Here is an 18,140-nt window from a genome sequence, read left to right as displayed (position 1 = left end):
GAGGGTCATTTCTTTTTTCACATTTTGTTTACAATTCACTTTAAACTGCATACTTTAACACCATGCAATCATATTCCAGGTAATTTAATTTGCTTTGAGAAGCAATTTTGCATATTTTATTTTCTGTAATTATCAAACACATGGTTAATTGTTATCTAATCAAGTATAACATTATAATTATAATTATAGGCCTATAAATACACTGAAAACGAAACTTGGGGTGACTAACTAAGGAAAAGTTAGTTAAAACAATGTCAAGTACGACTAACCTGTAACTAATACGGCTGGACTGGACTAAACTATATGTAGTAGGTCAGGATACACTAGGGACTTAACTATCAAAATACTAGTTCAACCTTGACCTACTAATATAATAAATTAGTTCAACTAGACCTACTAGAGCTTACTAGGGACTCTACTAATATATTGGGGTGTTCTACTAATGGGCTCTACTATCAAAAACGATGTCAAGTACGACTATTTTTTTTAATAGGGCATTCTGTACTAATATTCGACTAGTTCAGCTGACTGAACTAGGTCTGTGGAACTAGCCCAATTCTAGCCCGGTAGAAGTGGTCAAAGATATGGAAAGGTATGTTTTATTGACCTTTTTTCCCAACCTTGTATTTTTTAATACCTTACAAACCGTTTTAGCATGGTTAGAATTTGAAAAACAGACTTGGCCCCGTTTTTCGAGCCCTGTTTTCTACTACACACGGCATGATGAAGGTTCCCACGAATTCGGCAGCCATGGCAGCCTCCACCATGCATGCACAAACCCACGGTCCATGATCATGACATTTGTGTTCCGATTTACAATCTCATTTCAAATTCTAACGGTTTGTAAGTTATTCAAAAACAAGCTTGGGAAAAATGTCAATAAAACATACCTTTCCATTTCTTCGACCATTTCTAACGGGCTAGAATCGGGGCTAAAATGTCCATCTCAAGACGCTAGATGTGCTATGTCTACAGCTGCATGTGTGAAATGTCGTCCAAAGTTAGTACACTGTTAGAAAAAACCCTGTATTTTACCGGTAAAATACCGGCGTCCCAGCTGCCAGTATTTTACCGGTAAAATACAGCAACCGTAAACAAGAATTGACCGTTAATTGAACAATTCGTTTGATTTTTAACGGATGCTGTATTTTACCGGTAAAATACTGGCAGCTGGGACGCCGGTATTTTACCGGTAAAATACAGCAACCATAAACAAGAATTGACCGTTAATTGAACAATTCGTTTGATTTTTTAACGGTTGTACGTTTTCTCCTAAAAAACCGGGTTTTTTTCCTTCGTGCCCGTTACTGGTAAATTAACAGTGGAATAATGCAATAATACGACTTTTAACGTTTTTAAGAGGTCCTTAAATTCTAATAACAACGTTAATTAACGATAACAGTGTTATTTTATGGTACTTTCTACATAAATGACCCGTTATTTGGAGTATCTGGGCAGTATAAATGTCATCTTCAGCCGTAATATAACACTATACTATCTCTTAATTAACAACATTTTAGGTAAAATGACGCTTGACAATGTCAACAAACGATGTTTTAATGTTATTTAACAGTTGGCGTGAACATACATGATAGATGTTATTTTACTGAGATCGTGTATAATTTCAGTTCTACTGTAAATAAACGTGGCAGAATGTTATTCCATAGTAAAATTGTATATTTCAGGGAGTAACGTAAACAAACTATTGTACTGTAAAATAGCGTTGAAGGCGGTTATTTTACAGTCACTTTGTATATTCCACGTCAGGTCGTTATTTCACAGTCAATTTGTATATTCTAGGTAGCAACGTAAATAAACTTTTGTTCTGTAAAAAATAGCATTGAAGACGTTATTTCAGGGAGTAACGTAAATAAACTATTGTACTGTAAAATAGCGTTGAAGGCGGTTATTTCAGTCAATTTGTATATTCCACGTGAGGCCGTTATTTCGCATTCAATTTGTATATTCCAGGTATTAACGTAAACACATGTTTGTACTGCAAAATTTACAATACAAACTAGTTTATTTACGTTTAATTGCAGACGTTGCTACAGGTAACGTAAATAAACATCTGAAAATTAAAGTTGTTGACTGATCATTAATTGTTATAAATCATGCCTTCGTAACACATTCATGCTGTGAGTACTCAGCAAACTAATTTGAAAAGGAATAAACAACAAATCACACGAAGGTGTTTTCACAATCTGTTTATTAATCAGCACAGCTGAGATAAACAACAACAAACAGATGAACAAGATCAGTAAAATCTTATAAACATTGGTTTCCTCAAAATGCAGAGAGCCCTTTGTTGAACTAAACCCTCGAAACTTACACATGCAACAAATACAATGTATCAATATACATGTAAATCTGTCAGTCTATATCAAAACGACTTTTGGTACAATAATACAGAGTATGAAAAATGAAATTAAAAAGATTAGTCGTGTCCACACAGTAGTAGGTTTAAGACATTTAAACCCAGGTTTAAATTCAGATGGATTTAGCGGCGGGTTTAAATTGCTGTCAGAACGATCATCGGATTTAAGTCGAGCAGATTGATCGAGCCCTAAATCTGCCAATTTAACCCTGCTTTTGACCAGGGTTAGTAGCGGGTTTAAGCTTAAATCCGCTGTGTATGAACGGTGTTCGTAGAGCTGTCGGGTTTAAGGGGTAAAAACTAACATAATGCCCATTGAACTACGCAGTTTAGATAGAAGCGAACTCTATTACATGTATTATGCCTATAGGGTGCCGATTTCATGATGGAAGCAGGTATTACGAGTTGAGTTATAAATTTTAGAATTTCATGTTTTATATTTTGATCGCGTTAGGCCCCTACTATATAAAAGTCACGGTCAACGTTTTTAGCTATTCGGGGCAGCAGAGGAAAGGGCAAATTTTCATCATGCTGTAGGCCTATATCATTCGAATTTCAACAACGGGTATTTTCGTGCCAAAGTATTGCTTTGAACTTGAAGATAAAACATCGAAAATTGTCATGTGCACACTTGTACATTTCGTATAATCGAAAGTTCTAAGGAAATATGCTCAAATAGCACATAGTCTAAACCCGGGTTTAAGCTTATTGGATTTAGGCACTAAACCTGACTGTCTGGACGTGCAGAGATTCTATCGGATTTATTTTAATTGCAGCGGATTTATAGGTGATAAAGATAAACCTGGATTTAAATACATGTGAGAACGCAGCTTAAGTTGACTTATTTCCTGTGTAACTAAGTAAATAAGCATTTAATTATTACAAATTTGGTAGCATTTTTAGGAAGTGAAATATAAGTAAAAGTAGGCCTTGATGATTAACTAAGAGTATCGGTACCACGCATGTAAGTACATGTACTGTATCTTATTTGATTTTTAAAGACTGGTTTTCAGATAACATGATTTTTGAGTATGCTCTTGTATTTTGTTTAAGTTTAAAATGTAGTAACACTTTGTAATTAATGCTGCGTTTGTAATTCTTTGTGATTTTTGTGATTTTTCTTAATTGTTCTTTTGTATATAAAAACAAAAAATAAAAGCACTGGCACCGAAGTATGTGCTCAGTGGAAAAGAGAAAAAAAACTAAGAGTATCTGATTTCTTATTCTCAGACCAAGTCCATCGTTTTGATATGAATTGACACAAATAGCAATAGCAATATAAATAACGTGCTATTTTTTATATTTTCAACAACTTCACTTTCACATAATTTGAGGCCAAAAATATAAACTCAAACATAGAAAATCATGTATAGGCCTGCACTGTGAATTCCCTTCTTGGAATTTGTTCATTGAATACTTCTTGATATCTTCTTAATGTTATTTTTGATATTTTTATCAACTTTACACTTTCACAAAATTTGTGAGGCCAAAAATATAAACTCAAACATAGAGAATCATGTATATAAGCCTGCACGGTGAATTCCCCTCTTGGAATTTGTTCATTGAATACTTCTTGGTATCTTCTTAATGCTATTTTTGATATTTTTATCAACTTTACACTAAATTCATATAATTTGTGAGGCCAAAATATAAACTCAAACATAGAAAATCATGTATAGGCCTGCACTGTGAATTCCCCTCTTGGAATTTGTACATTGAATACTCCTTGGTATCTTTTTAATGATATCTTTTATATTTTCATCAACTTAAGGAGGAGCTGACCCTTCGCGTTTTTTTTTCATGCACCTAATTACTAACAGTATAATTTCCTGACTATATTCTGAAGAATTGGGAAGGGCTACAATAACCAAAGTTACCATGACTATAGCCAAGATTACCATCATCATGTCTATGAAGTTTGATTTTGTTTAGCTTTTTACAAATTTTCTTCGAGAGTGTAAAATGTTCGAAAAACAAAAGTTTTGAACATTTGACACTATATGCGAAAATCAATAAAAGCTAAACAAAATCAAACTACATAGGAAGGCTGGCAAAAACCTGAGCTATATTCATAGCAACTTTCATTTTCTAGCCTTTCCCAATTCTTCACAATACAGCCTAGAGTAGTACCGCTAGGTGCACGAAGGGTCGGCTCCCCCTTAAAACTTTCACAAACTTTTTGTGAGGCCAAAAATATAAACTCAAACATAGAAAATCGTGTATAGGCCTGCACTGTGAATTCCACTCTTGGAATTTGTTCATTGAATAGGCCTACTCCTTGGTATCTTCATAATACTCCATGACTTAAACAGATTACAAAGACTAGAATAAATACTTGATGACAGAGGCCAAGTCCCAACCCAAACTCACTCCATAAGTAAGCAATGTGCTGGTGGTATGATTTGAACCCAGAATCTCCTGGTCACTAGTCTGTACAATTAACATGATTAATGGTACGGTACTGTAGAACTAATCACAGTAATGCTAGACAAAAAGCATTGATCACTTTTCAATTAGTTTTGAGTGGAATTATCAATCTGTCTTGAGTTTTGCCATAGAGTAGCCCATGTCTCTCACTGGTGAACTATCAGTTCATTTGTAATACTTTTAGCTCCCTTATTTGTGAGTCTCACTATGATTGGCTACTTGGGCAACTGGTGTGTTGCAACTGGTTCGACCACGTATTGTTCGTGTATTACACAATAAACAGTGGCGCAATATTGAACCAGCACTTTTGTTTCACGATTGCCGAAGTTTGAACCCAATCATAGCTCTAGTAACCAGTCACATTTCTCAATTGTTGATATAGATATATGCAACAACCTACTCTGAACAGAATACATAATTCAGAACAGTAAACATCAATTCGACATCTGATGATTTAGATGATAAGATATAGCTTCCTTTATCCGTTCAATTTCAAAGTCTATAGCCAATCACTTTCAAAGTCTTTCAGTTTGTTACATAGTTGGAGGACTTGTGGATGAACGGCTGTCTTCTTGCCTTTCTTTTTACTTCTCTTGGACCCTTGACTAGGGTTGATGCCAAGGAAGCACCTGAAATCAAATTCATACATTCATATCAGTTCATTCAATATCAGTGACAATACATTGTAATTTGTAGTTTTTATTATTGAATAATATTCTATGTAAAAGATTTTCATAGACATTGAATGCTGTTAACATAAGTCACAAACATCTAAGAATATGGTTCATTCATATATCAAAAGGGTTTTGCACTAAATTATTACAACGAAAGGTATTTAAGTTGAAACTTAAAATTGGTTAAAATATGGTATAAGCCGTATTTTTACCTGTAAATTAACATTCTAACGATTTTAACAGTGTCTGTAATGTAATTTTAAAAGAAACTGTAAGAAAACATTCAAACGCATGTTTTTATTTGTAAATAAACAGTAAATTACATTAAATATACAGTCATTTGTTTAATTTTGTATATTGTATCGTTAAAAATAAACTAAGCATTACATTTACAGGAAAACGTAAAATTGCTGATTTTTAGCGTCTTTTTTGTGTAAATTGTTTTAAAACGGAAAAACTGTTTAATTTTCATGTAAATTAACTTTCACTTATTTGTGATACGGGAAATTGTAAAACTGACCCGAAATTGAAGTTTGAGAAACTGACCCAAATGACCCACAGAAAGATAAGCATTGATCTATGGTACCGTACATGGGCATTTAGATCGTACCATGCACTTAAACCATGTGAACTAAAACAACTAGCGTTTACTTGCCTGTCTCTGTTAAAGTTGACCAGCAAAGAAGCGATCTAGCAAACTTATCAAAGTAAAACACTTCGACGCCACGGTCGTCTTCTTCAAGTCCTATCGGCCGATATACGTCTCATTACAGCGCGCAACGGCTACTCCCCGGGGGCTGCTCCTCTGCATGCGGTATTTTGATACTAACAGCGCATCCTCAGTTCAATCAATTATGCATAATTACCCAGGGAAAACGGTCTATAAAGTATTATTACAGGAGACCTGTGAACTTACGGGTTTTCAAAAAAGAAAATACATTTTTATTTGTTTGTTTCTGTAAATTTACGGATTTACCAGAACATCCATATTTTTCTGTAAAATAACATTAATTCCGTAAAAATACGGAATGATTCCGAGTTGTTTGGAATATTTACCGTTAAAACTCTACGGAATATTACGAATATTCTGTATTTTTAAGGAATATTTTCCGTAAGAAACCTCGTTTTATTCTGTATTTTTAATGAATAAGTTTTACGGAATGAATAAATTACAATTTACGGATGTTCCGTAACCCTGCTGCCGGAATGTTCCGTAAAATAACGGAATAGTTTGCTTCTATAAAACTATGAAAATATATCTCAAAACACTTAAAAGTGAAGTATAATGTTGAAAAACAATTAGGGTCCTATGTGTTTTATTTGTGGTAGGTTCAATACACATTTATATTATGATTTAATTTTATATTTTTAACTGTGATGGTGTTAATTAAAAAAAAAAAAAATGGTGAAAGTCATATTTTACCTGTAAATTAACTTCATACTAATATTTTAACGGTTTAAACGTATGTTTTATTTGTAAATAAACAATAAATTACATTAAAATTAAATTATAAAAAATTTGCAGATTGTATCGTTAAAAAACAAACTAAACTTTAGATTGACAGGAAAACGTTAAATTGATGACTTTAGCGTCTTGAAAACGGTAAAAACTGTTAATTTTTCATGTAAATTAACGTTGAACTTCAATTGTGGTACGGGAAATTGTAAATTTACGGTTGTTTACCATAATGTTGTGTAAAATTTGTTCAAATATAGTATAAGCCGTATTTTTACCTGTAAATTAACATTCTAACAATTTTTAACAGTGTTAGTAATGCACTTTTAAAAGAAACTGTAAGAAAACGTTCAAACGCATGTTTTTATATTTAAATAAACAGTAAATTACATTAAATATACAGTCATTTGTTTAATTTTGCACATTACATCGTAAAAAAACCGAAACATTACATTGACAGGAAAACGTATAATTATACTGATTTTTTAGCGTCTTTTTGTATATAAATTGTTTTGAAAACGGGAAAAACTTTTAATTGTTCATGTAAATTAACGTTGAACTTCAATTGTGGTACGGGAAATTGTAAATTTACGGTTGTTGACCATGATGTTGTGTAAAATTGGTTAAAATATGGTATAAGCCGTATTTTTACCTGTAAATTAACATTCTAACGATTTTAACAGTGTCTGTAATGTAATTTTAAAAGAAACTGTAAGAAAACATTCAAACGCATGTTTTTATTTGTAAATAAACAGTAAATTACATTAAATATACAGTCATTTGTTTAATTTTGTATATTGTATCGTTAAAAATAAACTAAGCATTACATTTACAGGAAAACGTAAAATTGCTGATTTTTAGCGTCTTTTTTGTGTAAATTGTTTTAAAAACGGAAAAACTGTTTAATTTTCATGTAAATTAACTTTCACTTATTTGTGATACGGGAAATTGTAAATATACGGTTATTGACCATAATATGTTGTGTAAACTTTGTTTAAATATGGTAAAAACCGTTTTTTACCTGTGAATTAACATTCTAACGATTTTAACAGTGTCGTAATGTACTTTTATAAGAAACTGTAAGAAAATGTTCAAACGTATGTTTTTATTTGTAAATAAACAGAAAATTATATTAAAATTACAGTAATTTGTTTAGTTTTGTATATTGTTATCGTTAAAAAATAAACTAAACATTACATTTACAGGAAAACGTAAAATTGCTGATTTTTTAACGTCTTTTTTTGTATAAATTGTTTTAAAAACGGGACAAACTGTTAATTTGCATGTAAATTAACTGTCACTTCAATTGTGGTACGGGAAATTGTAAATTTACGGTTATTGACCATAATGTTGTGTAAACTTTGTTTAAATATGGTAAAAACCGTATTTTTACCTGCAAATTAACATTCTGACGATTTTTAACAGTGTCGGTAATGTACTTTTAAAAGAAACTGTAAGAAAACGTTCAAAATTATGTTTTTATTTGTAAATAAACAGTAAATTGCATTAAAATTACAGTTATTTTTTACTTTTGTATATTGTATCGTAAAAAATGGGATATTTGATAAAAAACATTACATATACAGGAAAATGTAAAATTCCTAATTTTTCACCGTATTTTTGTATATAAATTGTTTTAAAACGGTAAAAATTGTATTTTTTCCCTGTAAATTAACGTTCATTTTTAACAGTGTAGAGACTAGCTCTACTAGCTTTATTTGTCATAAGAGTCATGTCATGTGATCAAAAGGGCGGTAAATTCAACTTTAGTACAACCCTTGGTACGGTCCACATCCATGATTCGTTCTACCAATTCGTAAAGCCAGAAAAGTTAGTTGGACCGACTTTTGCGGTGCAACTAATTTTCACTTATTAGTAAAGTACCATAATTTGGCATAGTTCGGCATGTCCGTACTAACAATTTCCCTCACTGCATGCTGTACTAGCCAAGCATACTAGATGGACGTTTAGTCCGACATTAAAAACTAGTTTACCAGGGAAACTAGTGGTCCTACTAAACAAAAGCTTAGTTCAGCTTACATAATACGAGTTTTTGTTTTCAGTGTAGTAATGCGTTGAGTTTTTAAAAAGTAATATCCGCCTTTTTTTTATTTCTTTTTGAAATGACATACTCGTTACAAAAACAAATCAGCATGGAAAACATTTTTTTCGTCAGAGGCAGATATTTGGTCTATTCAGTGTCATAAAGCTACAAATAGACGATCTTTTAAATTCATTTTTAAATGGCTTTTTCTTTTTCAACCTTATTGTTTGTATTTAAAATGTTCACACAATCTGACAGTGTCCCAACTTATACCTAATGTGAATCGAGCCATTTAACATGTGCTTGTAGGACAACGATTTTGAATTAAACATATATAGGCCTATTAATTGTGATATTTTAATTCCCTAGAACACCACAGTTAAGCGTCAAGCCTAAAATTGTAAGTGGGTTTTCTTTTATTTTACCTCATTATTTCGTTAAAATTACTCGAAAACCCTCCTAAGAGTTGTTACTGATATACATTTCATAATTTTGGGCAAAGAATAGCCAAATAGTTGACCGAAATCGTATATTTGCACCAATATTTGACTGAAATCGTATATTAGCATTACCGCCCTTCGTGACTTTATTGCAAGCCAAACTGCTGCTAAATGTGAAACGAGATTACTTGAAATATATATTTCAAGAGTTGAACAAGTTTCAACTCTACGAATATATTTCTGAAATATGTCTATCTGATTGGTTGATGGTGACGAGGATTACGGCATCCTCAAAGTCTCTTGCTGTAATTCTCTAATCGATATCTATTAAAGGACCGATCTTTTGAAATCCATACAACCGTGTCAAATGCAATAGTCTCGGATCATAATTTGTGCACGATACAACGTTGATACGTCAGATTTCGGAATTTTATTTAAAATAGGCATAAATTACCTTGAACAGGTTGAATGCTGGCAAAAGTAGATCAAATAACTGTGGGTCGAATTTACATTAATTAGTGTCCTGGGCCAGGATAACATTTAGGACTCCTTCGCATTCTAAAACAATACTTCACCAAATGTCCTTGCTTTCATTTTCTCATTTAATTTATTTTTATTTTTATTAATTTCTTTATTCACTGCCTATGTGGTCAATCCGGTATTGCCAAATATTTCTCGTCCATTACCCGTGTTAATCTATTTATTTATTAAAATGCACCATCTATTAAATTCCTGTAATACAATGTATAGGCCTAGTGTATTTGATAACAAAGTTGTTTTTATTTTGATTGGAATTTGGGGTTCCATAGATTTACAAGGGGTCAGTTTATACACGATGTCATATATAAAATATGTTTGGGCATGGCGGAATTAATATATGATTAAAAATAGACATACTCTTAGGCCCCCTTTTTAATGTTTGTACATTATTAATATTAATATTAATGTACAAAATGCAAACGAATGTATATATATATATATATTTGATTGTTTTGTAAACATTAATTTTGATGTTTATTCATAATTATGTCTGGAAAGTCACGAAAAAAAAAAAAGAGTATCGATATTTCCTGGGAAAGTGGATCAGATGAGCAGTGAGTAAAAACATTCGCTCTAAATGTTTATTTGATTTTTATTTTTTTATGAATTTATTAGGCCTACTGGTAAAGTGCAGAAAAAAAACTCACTCTAGGATTTTTCATCAGCAGCAGTAGAAATTTTTCTTGCATAGATTTTCGGGTGATCTCGCTTGGATTTAGCAAACAATAAACCGTTCACTCACTTGTACATTTGTAGGTTATGTTTGTAAGCCTAAATATCATATTATTTGCATAAAACATAACTTACCATACAGCATTGGAATGCTATTGCCTGCCAGGCATTTTCCTTTTTCTGGACGTCTTTATATATGCCTTACTTACGTTTTCTTTCAGTTCGTTATCAGCCATTTTGGAATTATCCAGGCGTATTTTGCACAACTTTGCAGGTTAATTTTCATTGGGGATTTTTGAAATCATCGTTCGTCGAACGATATTCAGGTGACCTCGAGCCTTTCATATAAATCAATAGTATCTCGCTATCAGTTGCGCGATATTTAATCCGACTCAACTCGGCGTGTCATCATATTTTATTCGTTGCCGTATATTTTTGACGTCACAAAAAGTATTCGACAACGAATATTCGCCTTCGAATATTCACTATGAACCGACCCTTAGTGTTAAAAAACATCATGACTTCCTGAAAGAAAAATATGCAAGTGGTGTTGGCAATTTTTTTTTTTTTTTTTTAGTGATATATTTATTCTTAAAAACACAAAAAGCAGGTCTTTTTGAACAACTTTTATTTTTTCAAATTTTATAAGCTTTTATAGTGGATTGGCACCGGACTTTATCTCCAATTATATTCCATCACCAATGCCAATAGGGTGTAGGTGCCGGGTGACGGTCCAGGGGCCCGGGCTCAGGAGCCCCGTGCAAAAGCGAAAATGAAATATAGGGAGAGGAAAGAAAGCTGTCCATTGGCCCCGATGCTCTTGCTACGCCCCTGCCAATATCAGCAATCTAAATCAATACCGATAGGCCTATCCGACAGCAGCAGGCCTATCATGCAGTACCATATTACTTCATCAATACCGATATCAACTGGCCTAAACATCACTATATATAAATACCAACTATGCAGTGGCGTAGCCAGGATTTTGGAACCGAGGGGGCACAACTTGTAAATGTACCGACGGAAATATTTTTTACCGACGGAAGTTGTGATTTGTTGACCCAAAATTTTTGAGCATGGTTTGAAAAAGTGAAGAGCAAAAAAAAAAAAAAAAAAAAAAAAAGATAATAGGCGCTACTAACATAAAAACACATACTTTTTATGTGCAATTGTCAATTTTTCATCATTTTCGTTACAATTCTCCGCATTTTTCTGTCCCCCCGGATGGAAAATAGTCTTATTGTTAACCCAATGTTTTTTTCAACAACGCCTTAACCCCCTACCGACGGCCTTACATGAACCGACGCCCATGACGAGCGGGGGGCACCGGCCCCCCTGGCCCCCCAGTGGCTACGCCACTGCAACTATGGCGTGTGAGCAAACTGGTGGTGGACGAAGTCTAGGGCCCGAAAATGAAAAAACGGGGAAAATTTTTGGCAGGCCGAGAGCGGGTCGAGAGGGGCACCAGGCCCCTACGCATGGGTGCAAAGTGTACTAAAAGTTCCAAAATTTCAGAATTTGTAAGCGCAGCGATCGAGCAATAAAATACGGGTTTTTGGTTAAAAAAAGGTCCACATTTTAGAAAGAAAGTCCACTTTTCACAGAATCGCTCCTAGTCCCCTTGGAAAAAAGTCCACTTTGTCAAAATCAGCACCCGCCCAAATCTTATACGGGTCTGGCGAGGGGCAAGCAATTTATGGAGCTTTTTGGCACCCCGGCATTTCAGGGCCGTAGCCAGCTTTTTTCGGGGTGGCAATACAAAATTTCGAGGGCACATACGAAAAAAAATAGGCCCTACATAACTGGTTTAGACTGTATAGGCCCTAGGGCTACATGTCTTGGAGCCTCCCAAAAAAAGGCTTTACTGGGACGATGTGCTCGCATAGCGCGCATAATTTTTGTATTTTACACTAGTTTTCGCCCATGATTGGGGTGAAAGGGGCTTTTAGGCCCACACTATTTTGGCTCATGATCTGGTTGAATTTTGGTGAAAAAGGGGCTCCTTGCCCTTTTTTCTTCTTTTCCTTTGTCCTCCAGATTTTGTCTTCATTTTTTTGCCAGAGGGGCCACAAGGGACCATTCACAAACACTTGTTAGGGGGGCCTGATGCAAAAAAGGGGGGCCCTGAAAATTTTTGACCCTCCTAAGGGGGGCACTGAAAAAAAATGACCACAAATTTTCCTGGGAAAATTGAGTTTATGCTTTTCTATGGGGTTGACCCATAATTTCATGTCAAAAAGGGGCGGGGGCCTGAAATTTTTGAGGTCTGTAAGGCCAATGAAAGTCAATTCCGAGTTTATCGTCCCTTTTTTTTCCCAGGTTGGTGAGGTGACTTTTTCATTTTTCATTTTTTTTTATTTCATCAGATTTCATTAATGACCTAAAGTGCGAGTTGATTTAAAGCCACACTCATATATGTTATTTATAAACATGTTTTTATATGGGTAGGGACTAGAAAAGTTAGAAAAGAGCCTGGTATTGGTTCCAAGTTATAAATTTATATGTTTTACAAACAAAAATATATGTTTCCAATAATTGCTAAAACTGGTGAAAACACTGATAGGCCTACTTTGAAAATAATGAATTATTTTGGCATTTTTGAAAATTTGACGCGGTTGTTTTTGTGTCCAAAAAGTGACGCGGGCGGGGGACGATAAACTCGGAATCGACTTTCACTAGCCTAAAGGGGGGGGGGGGGCCGAAAAATTTCGCGGTGAAATTTTTGTGTTTTTTGCATCAGCCCCCCCAACAAGTGTATGATTTTCTTTCATTTTACCCCCGGGGCTCATAATCATTGCAGTTGCACCAGCCCCTGATGGTGGTGCGTCCCTCATTTTGCATACCAGGAGTCTGCCAGGCGGCCCCTGCATTTTCCAAGAAATAAGAAAAAGGTCATTCGAACTCCGCCACTTTCAGTCAATTTGCAGGGCAAATTCTGACTATTGACCAAACTATTCAAAGTATGCTAGACAACCTTCAAACCTGCAATAGGGGATTATCATACAGACTATTTTTAAACCCCACTTTCCATTGGCTACCATTCTAAAAAAGTTGACCTGGGAATGACTTGACCCAATCAGGAATTGAGTTACTTTTCCATGACAGTGACACATAGACCACACATAGACATGGTTGCCAGATTTGCACATCAAAGTGTGGCAGCAAGTAAAAATAGACCCCGTGCCATGCTTGCCTATTGACATTCTGAAAGTGGAGTGGCCCGCGATTCCCGTAGCATGCAGTAGTGGACTTTCTGGGCCAGTGGTGGCACCAGGATTTTTTTTGGGGGGGGACAAGCAACAAATTGGCGCAAAAAAAAAGCTAAGGCCTTAAAAGAGGGGGAAGGGACAAACTGATGTGCGTGTTGGGGTGTGTGTGGGGGGGGGGGGGCAAGGCCTTAGAGTGAGGATGGGTAAAACTGGGGGAGGTGGGAAGAAAATATTTTTTGGGAAAAAGAGGATTTTCATGAATTGATGATTTTTTTTTTTTTCAATGTTAAGTTACTAAAAGGCCAAAAAAACATGTCTAAAAATGAAAAAAAACCAATCCTGTTTTGCTGCAAATTGGAATGAAAATTTACAGTGGGTCTCTCTGACACACACAAAAAAATCATATTTCTTCATATTCAAGAATATTTATGATCCCCTTTCAACCTGCAGATTAAAAGTGTTTAAAATGTGTGATGTTTTCTCCAGTAGTTTTTCACTACGCTCGTTTGTTGTGTGATGTGTAAATGTTCATCCAGCCCCAGTAGTGTTTTATATTATTTTTTGCGTTTTTCCGGTTTTGGGTTTCTTTTTTCTCTGTAAGTGAAAAAAAAATCCTAATACGCAAAATATAAGCCGTCAAAAACCAGGCACGCGCTACAGGAAACAAACTTTTTTTTTCTGGCCCGATACTCAGGCCCGACCGTATATACGCAGGATTTCATTTCATTGTGAAAAGTGGACTTTTGTCCCAAAATTTGGACCTTTTTTTGTCCAAAAAAGGGTAAAAACCTGATTTTTTTTGCTCGCTACGCTCGCAAATTCTGAAATTTTGGGACTTTTTGTATACTTTTCCAAATTTGGGGGGGTGCGTCGCACCCCCCCCCCCCCCTGCGTACGGGCCTGCCGATACTAGTTTTCGGTCTTTTACAACAGTGCTCGAGGACAAGTAGCCCGAAAATAGTTGTTCCTTCCTCACTGCACCATAGGAGAAGGACAGTGGAAATACATAGGCCTTCGGCCTATGGGAAATCGTAGGGGAACACGTGAATTGCTATGCACGATTTTGATATCAGACGAAAATCTTCGGATACTGGGTTAGAAAATGATGAATATCTCCCGTAAATGAATTTTTCTCAAGAAACCAGATGTGGTCTCATACACTTGAAAATACGTGTTGAACAGATATTATAGTCGTTAGCGTGCGCTTTGAAAATTGGCCGTGCGCTTTGAATTTGACCAAAACTCTCAATTTTATATTGCGTTGGTCCTGTACTGGCCTATGGACTACAGCGCGCAGCAGGCTATAGCGGCACTCACTCAAGTGGAGACAGTATATTAACCATTGACCGCATGTCGCTCACACAGCGAGAAATCAATTACCTCTATTGTCATAGCCTTAAGCCTCCAGCATACTTTCCTGCCGCTTGCCGCTGCGGCAAGCGGCAGGACGTTTCAACCCGAGCCTTTATTGTGTCCGTTTGTCTGCAATGCGCGTGCGCCACGCCGCTCAGCGGCAAGCGGCAGGGTAGTATGAAACCAGCATAAGTCAGGTCACTTCGCTTAAATATGCATCTCATAAGGTCCGAATAAAATAGCCATGTGTGGCTGTGGATTCAACCTACCATGGCGATTTCTACTATGAAGATATCGGGGCGATGTGGATGTCACTGTGTATAGGCTTTACCTCGGGCTAGAGGAGAAGAGGAGGCCGTTTCCCTCCCTTTCTTTTGCAAATCAAAATTTTAAGAAATAATACTCACTACCTGAGAAATTGGGAATTGGAAGTGATCCTTGTTCTCTAAAAAAATTATTTACGGTGTATATAAAAGTTTCCTAAATTATTCAAAAGTCTTGCATTTTTGAAAAATCTATAAAAAAAAAATCTAAGGCGCGTGTTTCCGAGTTTATCGTCCCCGCCCGCGTCACTTTTTGGAAACCAAAAACACCCGCGTCAAATTTTCAAAAATACCAAAATAATTCATTATTTTCAAATTCAAAGTATCAGTGTTTTCACCAGTTTTAGCAATTGGAAACATATAGGCATATTTTTGTTTGTAAAACATATAAATTCATAACTTGGAAGCAAACCCAGGCTCTTTTCTAACTTTTCTAGTCCCTACCCATATAAAAACATGTTTATAAATAACATGTATGAGTGTGGCTTTAAATCTGATGAAATAATGAAAAATGAAAAATGAAAAAGTCACCTCACCAACCTGGGGGAAAAAGGGACGATATAAACTCGGAATTGACTTTCATGGGCCTAAAAAAAAAGAAGTAAATAAATAAAAATCTGACACTAAATCCCAGAAATTATAATAACACCTGCACAAAATTCATTAGTAGACAGCCGACCGTTTTAATGTGTGTTTTTGTTGTTTTATTATCAAAAAACATATGCCTAATTAGGCCTTGGCCTATCTTATTTCTTGTGGAGATTTTTGAATGAAAAGTGCGCTTGTGCTTTAATCAAATTTTCCTTTTTTGAAAAAAAAAAAAGAAAGAAAAAAAGTGGACATTGGGGTGGTTTTGGCCCCCCCCCGCTATTATCTTTGTATAAAAATGGGTTAATATGGCATTTTCGGGCCTTTTGGCATTATAATAACAATGGCCCCTTTTACAGTATTTTGCTAGGCTATGATTTATGTTTTTTTCTAAATTCAAAACTGAAGGTGCTCACTGAATCGCTGCAAATTTTAAATTATTTTTGAAATTTTGTAAACATCTTGGCCTCAGATATTCTTGCGAAATTAATGAAAATTGGTATAAGGCCATGCGTCGTGAACTCGCCGACTTTGCGTCACACCTTGATTTTTCTGTCACGATGCACCTTGTTTGGTATAAATTGTCATATCTGGAAATCTATACACCCTATGATAGTAAAAGTATACATTTTTGGAAAGCTATTGGTCCAAGGAATCTAAAAATGGAATCAGAATTAGTGTAGGGTATATGTGAAAAGAAATAATGTAAAAAATGCAAGCCCATTTTATATTTTTGATGACGCTTACTTGGGGTACTGGTTTTCATTCATGTGTAGGCCTACCCCTCCATCAATTCTTAATGCAGTTTTGAAAAGTTCAGACCATTAGCTTTCTGATGATATAGGGCTTTATGATAGTAAACCAATGTGTATTTCAGAAAATGGTTGGTGGAATTTTATACCGATACAACTCATCAGTCTAGTACATTTTGAAAAATATTTTCTTAGGGTAACACCCTACACTACTTTCAAGTGCATTTTTGGATTCCTTGAGCCAAGAGCTTTCCAAAAATGTATACTTTGGTTATTCTAGGGGGTATACTTTTAAAAATACAGCGATGGTAATCTCTAGCAGTATATTGCGGTTGAAAATTTGGGTTTACTGTGTAGAGAATAGGGACTAATTTGTATGTCATGTGACTTACCTGTGACTACCAGTCCTCTTATATTCTTTTAAGAAAGTTAAGGTATTTAAATGTTTACATGGACAACTAAGCTATCTTTTGATACCAAATTTATAGTAATAAGGACACATTTGAAGTGCATAAGGCCGTATAAAATTAATGTTTTGGTTCTCGTCCAGAGGATTTTCATGAATTGATGAGGGAGGGAGTTTTTTTTTTTTTTTTTTTTTTTTTTTTTTTTCAATGTAAAATTAGCATTGTTAGTAGTTTTCGGTCTTCTCCAACAGTGCTCGAGGAAACGATGAGGCCCTTTTTTTTTTTCAAATGTGAGATTCTGAGGATAAACCCCTAGAGTACCACAAAAGACTTGGAAGTGATGCTTGTTCTCTAATAAACTTATTCATATGTATGAAGATTTCATAAATCATTCCAAAGTCTATAAAAATTGAAAAATCTAAAAAAAAAAAAAAATCTGACAAATCCCAGAAATTGAGGAGGGAGGGACGAGAACCAAAATATTAATTTTACACGGCCTAATGAACAATTTTACAATTGTGTGCACTTAAAATACAAACTACCCATAGAGTTTGTACATGAGTGCACCGCTGCCACATGCACCGCTGCCACCACCACCCCTGACTTGGTCAATTGGATTGGGTGCCATTCTGCCAATGTTCAAGATATCTTAATGAAACTGTCCATAGTTACTAATCAATATCTTAGCCTTCATTTGATACCACATTTACTGTCATACCTATATTTCTTCCAAAGATACACTCAAAAAACAAAATGATCACAGTGAAAAGTGTGACGCCACCACCCTTTTTGGGTGTTGAGTTCAAAACGCATGGCCATAAATATTATATGTATCTACTTTGAAATTCTCAGAGGCAATACCCAAATCATGATGCAGT

Source organism: Amphiura filiformis, chromosome 2, assembly GCF_039555335.1.
Source record: "Amphiura filiformis chromosome 2, Afil_fr2py, whole genome shotgun sequence".
In the NCBI taxonomy this organism is placed as follows: Eukaryota; Metazoa; Echinodermata; class Ophiuroidea; order Amphilepidida; family Amphiuridae; genus Amphiura; species Amphiura filiformis.
Note: the sequence above shows the minus strand (reverse complement) of the source record.